The 11,389-nt window shown below is 34.8% G+C and overlaps 1 long non-coding RNA gene across 1 annotated transcript; it reads right to left on the bottom strand.

Annotated features, from left to right (window-relative positions):
- Positions 1-538: 538 nt before the first annotated feature.
- Positions 539-10,637, bottom strand: LOC113693445 (uncharacterized). Its single transcript, XR_011815565.1, has 2 exons — positions 10,403-10,637; positions 539-586 (listed from the first exon to the last, which is right to left on the bottom strand). It is a non-coding gene; the product is annotated as an uncharacterized lncRNA (long non-coding RNA).
- Positions 10,638-11,389: the final 752 nt, after the last annotated feature.

The raw sequence follows: 11,389 nt of genomic DNA, 5'->3' as shown, positions 1-11,389 counted from the left end.
GCAAGAATATAGTCCAATCTTAATTAATTTGCTGAGATATATGGGTGAAAAAACTAATCACATGCGGATTTTAGGACGATATCAAACTGTACGCTTCTAATATAAATCTTGTCAGTGAATGAGTAAACAATGTAGATGTCATAAAAAAATATCCAAAATGAAATTTCTAAAAAGAAAATCAATATAAAACAACCATTCTGGCAGGAAACATGCACTAATAAGTGTCGTCAGTCAGACGCTATCAAGCACCCGCAGCTAATAGCTATAAGCTACTACTGAATTATGAGACTGATAAATTTATTTCAATCAAGCTATCAAGGTCAATAAAAAGTAGGCTGCATCTTTGCAAGAATCAAAGAACTGTACACTTACAAAGTTTTAGGAACAAGACAGAAATGACTTGCAGAAGCTGTTCATTTGGAATGCCAACTTGAGCAGTCAACAAGTTTTCAAAGACTCCACAAATAGATTTTACTGCTAGTCGCTCAATAAAGGTAGGCTTATCATCTTTGACCTGACCTTGGACTGCTAATATAACTTTTCCATCAATATGAATGTTGATCAACTCTTGCAAAATATTTGAAGCCTGCAAAGCATTAGCGTCAGAGCTGAGAAGGCCTAAACAGACAATTCAATAAGTTACTATTAGTAATTCCAGAACAATAAATTACAAACGAACCATTATTAATTCAAAAAGAAAAAAGAGAGACTTGACAGACTTGCACCAAACTAAATGAAGGTTTAAAGTTGAAAATATTACTTATTTTATGTTTACTGATTTAAATGCTAGTTTTCAAATCATTGTGTTTGAGCAGAAGCCTGCTCAATCTCACATGCACATTAATCAAGAAGAAAGACAATTGATAGGAATACCCAAGTAACCTTTCTTTGAGACATACATTTAATACTGAATCTGGGAAAATCTATTTGCTAACATGTGTGACAGAACATGAATTTTGGATTATATTGAAGAGGCATGATAACAAGTATATAGCTTTTACGCTCATTTGTGGATACTTAAAATAACATAGACAAGTATGAAAACAAAGTTTGTCATTCAAACTCAAAATGAAAAGCAGTCCAAATTCACCAGTTCTAAAAATAAATAAACAGAGTAAATTCTGTCGTTAACAGAACAATGCATCAATGGTGGCAAAATGTGAAGCAACACACAAATGGTGGCAAAACAGAAGGCTATCTATTGATATATCAATTGATTAGATTGAGAGAGAGATACATCCAGAGGCTATCACTAATAACGCTTTTAGTCATTTGGATTGCTCTTTATGTCAATGTTTTGAAAACCGGACCGGACCGGCCGGTTCGACCGGTTGAACCGCGAACTGGCCATGGCACCGGTCCGGTTCAATACCATAATTGACTTTGCCAGAAAATCGATCAAGAACCGGTCGAACCGTAAAAACCGCGGTTGAACCGCTATTGAACCTGTTTTCAACCTTCCTTTTTTTTTTTTTTTTTTTTTTGCAAAATGCAGTTATCAAGATTCGAACTCAAGACCTTTGTAATAGAAGACCAATGTATTAACCATTGCACCATTACATCTTATTAGTTTTTTTTTATAACTTATTTATATAAATCAAACACTCATATTTCTTTTTTTCATTTTTCTTACAAAATTTCATCCTCTCATGGCTCTTTCTTTTTAATTTTCAACTATCTCTCTCTCTATCATCTTTTTTTTTGTCACTCCCTTTTTAATCAAACCTCTTTATTTTTAATTTATTGATGTTTTCTTCCATCTTTTAATTTTGTTTTGTCCATTAAATTGAAAAAAGTTAAAAAAGAATTATTTTTTTAACCCAAATTATTTAATGCTACAACCACTCACTTTTATCTCATTTTTTGTTTCTTATCAAGTTTACATTTCTATTTTCGATTTTCTTGACTTCCTTCGAACTCCAAACTTCCTTTTTTAAATTGCAATCTCTAAAACGTAAATTAAAATTTAAGTTCACAATATCTAAATTTTCATAGACGTGAATTTTGTATAATTTCAAAATATTGTGATATTTTTGGGTTGGATTTAGATATAATTGAAATTGAGATGAAATTTATTTGTTTTAACTTATAATTTAAAAAAATTATTTTTAAAAAATCCAAGTTATTAAAAAATAGTAAACCTTTCATCATATAAAGTATTAAATTAATCCATTACATGTCTTATTTTGTACATATATATATTTATATAAATAATTTTTTAAAAAATTCATTGAACCGAGGTTGAACCGGTCCGACCGGTTGAACCTCAACCCTTTCACTTCACCGGTTCAATTAACGGTCCGGTTTTTAAAACATTGCTTTATGTATTTTTGTATTAGAATCTGAAACATATAGTACAACTGCAATCAATATTGTTAGCTTAAAGAAAAGGTTTGGCAAGAAAAAATGCTTAGCAGCATTAGTCCAAACCTTGGGCAACTTGCTATGTGAGAAGGATGTAGCAGACAATAACCTTTCATTTTTTGGCTCATTCCCAACCAATGCACTTTTTTACTCAATTGAAGACAACCTATCTGAATCATTTCCAACCATTTTCCAAATTAAAAAAATGTTGATCCATCAAAACGGAATACTAAAAACTTATAGCAGAAATACAATAAAATTACATATCAATGCCTGCTAAAAAAAAAAGGGTTCTCTTATCATCGAAAGTTAGTTCAATGCTACTCGTTTCCAAAGATATCAATGTTTTGGAAAAAAAAAACAACAAACCAATCTTTCAGTAACTGGTTATTGGTGTGGACTTTCCACAGTAACTGAAATCTCTTCTCTATTCGCATGCATCTTTTACAAAATTTTGTCTCAATTCACACACAAGGAGTTTTAATCAGCCATTAAGATAGTAAAGTAGAAAACTCAGGAGATTTATATAAAAGCAAAATGCTAAACATTTATACAATGGCTTTCGTTTCCAGCCAGGCTAAATCACATATCATTACTTTGTTGTTGGTTTATAGAAGATGTTGATGTGGCTGCTTTCCTTGCTTTTCTCATTTGATAAGCTTTCCCCTGTTTAGGACGGCTTATTTTTCTTCGATTGATAAGCATGGTTCAAAGTCACGGTTGCGGTCGCGGTCGCGGCCCGGAATGTTCCACATCGGTCTCGGCATATCGGTTGCGGTCTCGGTGAGATGCCAATTTTAAAGTATTTATTATTCTAAAAATTATTAATAATATAAAAAAGTATGCTAAATAAAAATAATTAAAAAATAGCAAAAGAAACAGCCAAGTCAATCCGTCGCAGTGTGACTCGACTGATTTCTCGTCTTGACTTGAGATAACTCGGAATGACTCGGTGTGACTCGGCCGAGTCACACCGTCGCGGTGATGACTCGGCCGATTTCTCGGCGAGTCAAGTATTTCGGTATCGTTTCGTCACGGTATCGTATCAATAGAAGCCGAGACTACGTCTCGGTCTCGGCCGAGACTTCGAACCATATTGATAAGGGAGCATATTTTTCTCGCAATTTTTGGTTCCGAAGAATCTTCTTATTCATTAAATTTGCAGTTGCATCACTTGCAGGCATTGCATGCTGAATATCCAAAGTTAACACTAAACATGACAATAGTAGAGATATTAAATTCTAATCAAAGAAGGGAAAACACAGGCCTGGTGAGTATTAAGGCGTTAACCAATGGATTAATTAGATGACTTTTTGATGATCAAATTCTACAAGAATTCAAGTGCTCAAAACAACTACTCTAACAATGGGAACGACAAAATTTTTTTCACAGTACCAACTACTCTAAACAAACCGATCCAATGGTCTTGATTTAAGATTAAAATTATCGTGTTGCCAAAATGCCTGGCTCAGCTGGATCATTTGGAGAAACATATTCTTTTACATTTGAGGAAAAAATCTACAATACTGATTCCACCAGATTCGAGTTTCTTTGGTAAGGTTGCAAAGAAAAAATGGGGATGCAGAACTTACTGTCCTTTCCGGCCTAGTTTGGCCCCCATTCTGTAATGTTTAAAGTCGTTGAGGCTTAGATGTGATCTTTTAAGCCAAAAATTTTCTGACAGAATTTTATGAATTGGAGATTTTACCTGCGGTAACCATGGTTCGAAGACTCGGCCGAGACCGAGACGTCTCGGCCGAGTCGTAACCGTCTCGGCCTAGGCCGAGACGATACCGCGACGAATCGAGACCGAGATACTCGTCTCGCCGAGAAATCGGCCGAGACGTCACCGCGACGGGTTGTCACCCCGAGTCATCCCGAGTCAAGGTGAATTTAACAAAAAATCTATAGAAAAAAAGCAAAAAAAGAATTAAAAAAGGGAAATTCGAGGACCTCTCTACTGTCTATATCGAACCATGGCTAGTACTGATGATCCTTCATACGGCGAAAGAAATGCGAGTGATGGGAAATAGAAACAAATTTGCCACAGTACTATCACGTGAAAAGATGCGTTTTCTTTTCCACCTTGGAGGTGTACTACCTTCACTTTACTTTGAAGGTACTACCTTCACTTTATTTTGAAGGTACTACCTTGAATGGTCCACGTTAAACATACTACCTTCACTTTACTAAATTATTGGACTAGTAGTGTTGCAGAACGTAGTAATCCTTTCCGTTTCCTTCAATTCTTCTTCATGGTAACTTAACTCTGTCTTCTTGCCGAGCTTTGGAATTCCGCCCTCTGAAACAAAGTAGAATGTTGCAAAAAGATAGTGCCCAATGGAGTCATTTGGCCATACCTTCACAGAGATAACCCAGATGGTTGTGATTCATGTCCTTTTTGCCTTGTTCTCCCTTGCCTTGTCAAGCTTCAGCAGGTAATTGATTTTCTTATTGTACCTTCAGATATTCTGCTTGTAAGGTGCTCTAAGACATTAGAGTTATTAAAAGAAACTGATCCATTACAAGGGCCAACTGTAGCTTTCCCAGATAGTCGTTTCACTTATGATATGAATATACAGATTGGTTTAGGATAGAGTGTTCATCAATTAATAACAAAAGTAGTGGTAGCTTCAGGATTCATCAAGTGAATAGAATAATAGAAAAACCTCCCATTGTACTCAGTCTTCATGAGAGTGGGGGCATAAGTACTGATGGTTTTGCAATGTGTAGACTAAATAGCAGTAAAGAGATGAATAAAGCGAGGGAGGGGAAATGGGAGGTGAGTCCCAAGGTTTTGGGTGAAAGGGAAGCAGAAAGAAATGGAGTGGATTTGTTTACAGCTAGAATGAGGTGGTGGATTCTCATCTGAGGGCAATCACGACATTATTGCTTTGCTCATGTGTTGTTCAGTTGATGCCAGTAGGGAATTCTTGGGGGCCTAGGTTGTTGAATAGCTGGCCGTCCTGCTCTTCCCTCCTGCTGATAGGTATCCCCAGGTGGAAATTAGCAATCTGCATTCACAAGTGACTCCAAAGCGTGAGTAAATCACGTCTTTTTACCGGCTTTTTAATGGTTAGCAATCTTGGAGGTTGGATTTGTACTTTGCTTACTAATCCATTGCGATGCTTACTAAATTATTCTTTTTTCCAAGAATAATTTTTCCTCTATAAATTTAGTAATCCTTATGTATAAAACAAAAACTTTTGTAATTCTTGGACGACTAGGTTGCAAAGTGAGTGAAAAATCATGTCTAGTTATATATATATATATATATATATATGATGGTTAACAAAGAAATTGGAGAGATATAAGAATTGCCTCCACTGTACGTGTATATTTTTGTGCTAATAGAGAGGGACATTTAGTATTATCTTCCAACTTATTATAATACATAATCATCCTGGTGATCATGATCATGAACTAAAAACTATAGGAAGATGGAGAGCTAAATTATATGTTTAAGTTAATCACCCATCAACAAACAAAATGCCGAAGTTCTTATAATAAATGAAAAAATGATCATTGTTGCAGGTTTACATTATAGATTAGATGTTTAACTTACTAATATAATAGAAATAAATTATTATAATTATAAAATGTTAGAAACTGCTTGTTGTATTTTTTTTTCATATATCTTTAATTATTTTGTGATGTATTAACCATTTATATTGATATGTGTAATAGTTACAATGACGAGCAAGGATATTGGTTGGGAACATGGTAAACCCGTGGGAGGGAATAGAAAAATTGTGAGATGCAATTATTGTGGAAAAATAATGCATGGTGGCATTACAAGGTTGAAAGAACATGTCGGTCATGTCATAGGACAAGTTGAGCCTTGTCCAAAGGCCTCAAGTGAAGTTAGAGATTTAATGAAAATGCATCTAAAGATTGGTAAGATTCAAAGAGCTACAATAAAACAGAAAAAAGAAGAAATATTGAATTCTTTCCAACAAGAAAGTATGCATGGTAATTTCAACATGGTTGGCGACGAGGAGGACGAAGTCTTTTTTGAAATTGATGAAGAAAGTCGGATGGCGTTGGAAAAAAAAACAAATGAAGCAAGCAATTAGAGAGAGCCAATACTTGCAATTTTTAGACGAACAACAAAGGCATTCGGTATCTGGGAGTCGACCTTCTATGTTTATGTCAGGTATGATTTGTAAACTAAAATATTATAACAAATTTGATACTATTTTATTAAATATAATTACATAAAGTTGCAATTTAGTCATTCATTTTTTATTTGTTAAATATTGTGAATTTTAGGGAATATGGGTGTTGGCACTTCAAACCCAACGACTTCTGAAAATAAAAGAGGATTGTCACGTAATTTCAGTGTCAGACAAGCAGATGAAATGACAAGCAGAGGAATTGACTCACATATGTTTCCTTCGAAACAAAAATCAGTCAAATCAATGTTTGCGAAGGAAAATATAAAAAGAGTTGGTAAGGCAGTTTCAAAGTTTTTTCATTTCAATGCTATACCATTTCATGCAGCTGACAATCCTTATTATCAATCGATGATTGATGAAATTGCCAAAGCTGGTTCTGGTATTAAAGGCCCTTCAGCTTATCAAATTGGAAATGAATATTTAGATGAAGAATTTGAAGAGCTTGAGAAATATCTTGGAGATATTTATGATAAATTTTCAACTTTTGGTTGTACACTTATGTGTGATGGGTGGAGCACTCGTACTAAACATCCAATAATAAATTTTATGGTATACTGTGATAGGCACATGATATACCATAGTTCAGTTGATTGTACCAATATTAAGAAAACTGCTGAATATATTTTCAAGTTAATGGATGAGGTAGTAGAGGTTGTGGGGGAAAAAAATGTTGTGCAAGTTGTGACAGATAGTGAATCTAGTATGAAAGCTGCTGGACAACTGTTGATGAAAAAAAGAAAAAATCTTTTCTGGTCACCTTGCGCTGCGCATTGTATAGATTTGATGTTGGAGGATATTGGCAAAATGGATAATGTAAAAGAAACTATTGCTCAGGGGAAGAAGATAACAAGTTTCATATATAACAGTGACAAAGTAGTGAATCCGATGAAGACATATACAAAAAAAAAGGGAACTGCTACGTCCAGGTATCACTAGATTTGCAACTGAATTCATTTCTATGGAAAGTCTTCTTCGGCACTGTACAGAACTGAAAAGAATGTGCACCTCAGATGAATGGGCAGAGTTTAATAACACTACCAAGAGAAAAGCAGAAGCTATTAAAGTAGCTGAGTTGATATTGTCAGAGAAGTTTTGGAAAAAAGTTAGAAATGTGTGTGCAATAATGGAGCCTCTGGTCAAAGTTTTAAAAACTATTGATCAAGATAATAAGCCAACATTGCCAATTATTTATGAGGCAATGGATAGAGCAAAAATGGCTATTCAAAAGTCGGTAAAATCTTGGAAAATAATTTGGGAAGTGATTGATAATAGATGGTACAATCAACTTCATCGGGATTTACATGCGGCAGGTAATTTAAAATATTACATCCGATTTAAATATGTAATATTTATTTATTTATTTATTTATTTATTTTCTAATTTTGTTATTTTATTGTATTTAGCATATTTTTTGAACCCGATCCTTCAATATTCTGGAACTTGTGAGTTTAATCTGGATGAAGTTCGAAGAGGGTTAAAGAACGTCATTGCAAAGTTGGAGCCAAATTTAGATGCACAAGTTGATTCAATAAATGAGGTATTCTTTTGATTATTTTATTTATTTATATTAATCAACAAATTTTAAAATTTTAACACTTGTGTATACATTATTTTTGTAGATCAAAATTTTTGTAGACAAAAAGGGAGGCTTTGGAAGTGCTATTGCAGCAAGAGCATTACCAAAATCTTTACCAGGTTTCAACTTAATTCATACTTACATAAACATCCAAATCATATAAATGAAGTTAATATTTTTATAATATTAAAATAATAATAATAAATGAATGTTATTATTACTTTGTTTGTTTAGCTGAATGGTGGCTTAACTACGGTGAAGATGCGCCAAATTTAAGGAATATTGCAGTGCAAATATTGAGTCAAACCTGCACATCCTCTGGTTGTGAGCGAAATTGGAGTACATGGTCATTAATTCATACAAAACTACGCAACCGTTTGGCAGTTAAAAAATTGCATAAATTAGTTTTTGTGCATTACAATATGCGATTGAAGGTGAAAATTTTGATGCATCAAAGAGATACTAATGATTTCTACAACCCAATTGACTTGAATCACATTTTTCACCAAGATGATATATTGGATGATTGGATAAGAGAAAATGAACAACTCACATTGCCTGAAGATAATCTGGATTGGTTGGATAAGGGCATTCATCAAACTGAATCAGAAAGTAGTGAATATCAAGAACATGACAACGATGGTTTTGGTGATACGTTGTCCCAATATATTACCAAAAGAAATAAGAAAGGTCTTGCTGCATCCTCAAGTAGGAAACAAAAAAGTAAGACTAAACAAACCAGTAAGCAGACTGTTCCGTCATCTTCAAATAAAAGTGACAGCAGTAATGATGATGATGACAATGGTGACAATGGAGATGGAGGGAACAATTCTTCCAGGCATAGTGGTTACAATCGAGATAGCCAACAAGCAGGAGGTATGTCATGGGCTCAAGGACAAGATAATTATTATACCACTCAAGATACTGATCATGGCTATCGTCCTGGTATAGAAGCACAACGTCAATTCCTCAATGATTTAACTCAATTTTCAAGTGAGGATACTTTCTCTCACCATTCAGGGTCACAAAGATATAGAGGAGTCAATGATCAGATGTAAAATTTGGGTATATACTCAACTTATGAGCATGAATCTAATCAAAACCGTAGTACTAGTCAATTGGGATATGGCTATGACCAATCACATGGAATCACTCCTGACTATTACAGTGGATATCGGCCATTTGACAGACCTGGACAGGTTGAAAGGTCTACTAGCATTCATGGTAGTGGATACTATGAAAAAGAAATAGATAAGTCTCATGATGGTTCTTCTTTTGATTCCAATAACATTGGATTTTATGATCATGATTCTACTGCATCATATGGTACCAGCGATAGTGTTAACTATCGAGAGTTTGGATACTACCATCAACAAATCATCTCCAATCCAGAAGTTCTTCCGTCCAATGATTATGGAACATCTAGTCAATCCTCACATCCAATAAATACACCAGATAACTCGTTTACACTACCTACTCAAGGTCCTATGCCACTTCCACATCTGTTTTACCATTCATCGACCAATCAGGATGATTTTGAACCACATCGTCATTCTACTTGGTATTAACAGGTACGAAAATATAAAGTACTGGTATATCTTTTTACATATTTACCTTTTATCTAATATGATTTCTTTTTATTTTTGGCAGGAGATTGATCAAAATATTCCAACTTTATGCTATAAATAAATCTTTAGTTTGTATTGTTAATGGTTGATATTACTTTTGCAATTATTAGTTTTAAAATTGTGGTCTATGTTATTTTGATTTTATTTGTGATGCCATTGTTTTAAATAATTAAAAGTACTTATCGCGTGTAATATGTATAAAAATAGTACATTTTACAAATTTTCTTTTGTTATTTTTTATTATTTTTGTTTAGCATACTTTTTTTTATATTATTAACAGTTTTTAGAATATTAAATGCTTTAAAATTTGCGTCTCACCGAGACCGTGACCGATATGCCGAGACCGATGTGGAACGTTCCGGGCCGCGACCGCGACTTTGAACCATGGCGGTAACCCACGTGAATGCACTCCTGCATCAACAAATGAGAAAAAATACTTGTTTGCTACAGGATTCACCTTCATTCAGTCCAAAGAACATATATTCAGTCCACGTGAATCCATTGTAAGATGTCGGGGAGTCAATCTCCCACAATCCCTTTGTTAGACAACATTTCCTATATGCTGAACTTGCAGAGACATAAAACATGAAACTTTCCCATGAGAGAAATTATACAAGTGCAAAAGACCATATAAAATGAAAGCTATATCCTCTCACCTCCTTGATTGGTCCAGAAAGGAGAGCTAAAGTTTCGGAATCTTCCTTGGTCTCTATCAATAGAGCTGCAAGTATTGCCTCAGTGCGCTAACGAAGGAAAGTTCACTTCTCATCACGCGTCTATTGCACAATTTCCTTGCATAGGGCAATCTGAACATCAGATGTGGCAGGTATTTTGGCCACCGTATCAACAATTCCACAGATAATTTTTGCAGCTTTTGCTTTGGGGATCATTGAAAAGAAGGGGCCGAAGTTGGGTCAAAAGGTTCTTAAGTTCCTTCGCCTTATTTTGTTGCCTAAGCAGATCAGAGAGATTGGACATGGCCTGCTCCTTTATTGTTAGGGCCTCTGGAGAAGATGAAGGAAGATGAAGGGTAGGCAAATATCTGGTAATAGATAAAAATGGCCTCAAAAGGGCTAGTGGCTTCAGAAGCTTGTGTTAAGCGAAGCAGTGGCAGCTGGCAGGGAAGATGTAGGCATGGTAACGCCTCAGATGTTTGGACACCTGTGATTTAGATGCCAATTGTGTAAGTGGTAGCAGGATAGAGCGGTGAGATGTGAATGCAAAAAATAAAAGCAGATATGGAGTCAGATGAAGAACAATTTCCAATAGCAAAAGTAGAAGGCTACCGTGAAACACAGATATGGAGTTTTGCGGAGCAATAACAAAAGGGATAATTTCCGAAACCTACCCTGAGGTTTCTGATACTTGCACTGAGACCCCCTGAAATTCTCAAAATTTCACTGACCTCCCTTGCTTTTGAGTTTTTGGTAACAAAGCAGTCCAAATCATATTACAATATTATTTTCATGTGTGAGAAGGTATTTTTATTCCATGGCTGCCCTTTTGCTCCTTGTATTAGTAGAAGATTGAAAGAAGAATAAATGATTTGGACTGATTACTAAAGTTGAGGGGGTGTAAGTATAATAAAAAAAACTGTAAGCACCAGATGTGCCATGCAACAGTTATTTGGCAGATTTTGCAAC

The sequence above is a fragment of the Coffea arabica genome, chromosome 6c (genome assembly GCF_036785885.1).
Source record: "Coffea arabica cultivar ET-39 chromosome 6c, Coffea Arabica ET-39 HiFi, whole genome shotgun sequence".
Lineage (NCBI taxonomy): Eukaryota > Viridiplantae > Streptophyta > Magnoliopsida > Gentianales > Rubiaceae > Coffea > Coffea arabica.
This window is presented reverse-complemented; position numbering and strand designations above follow the sequence as displayed.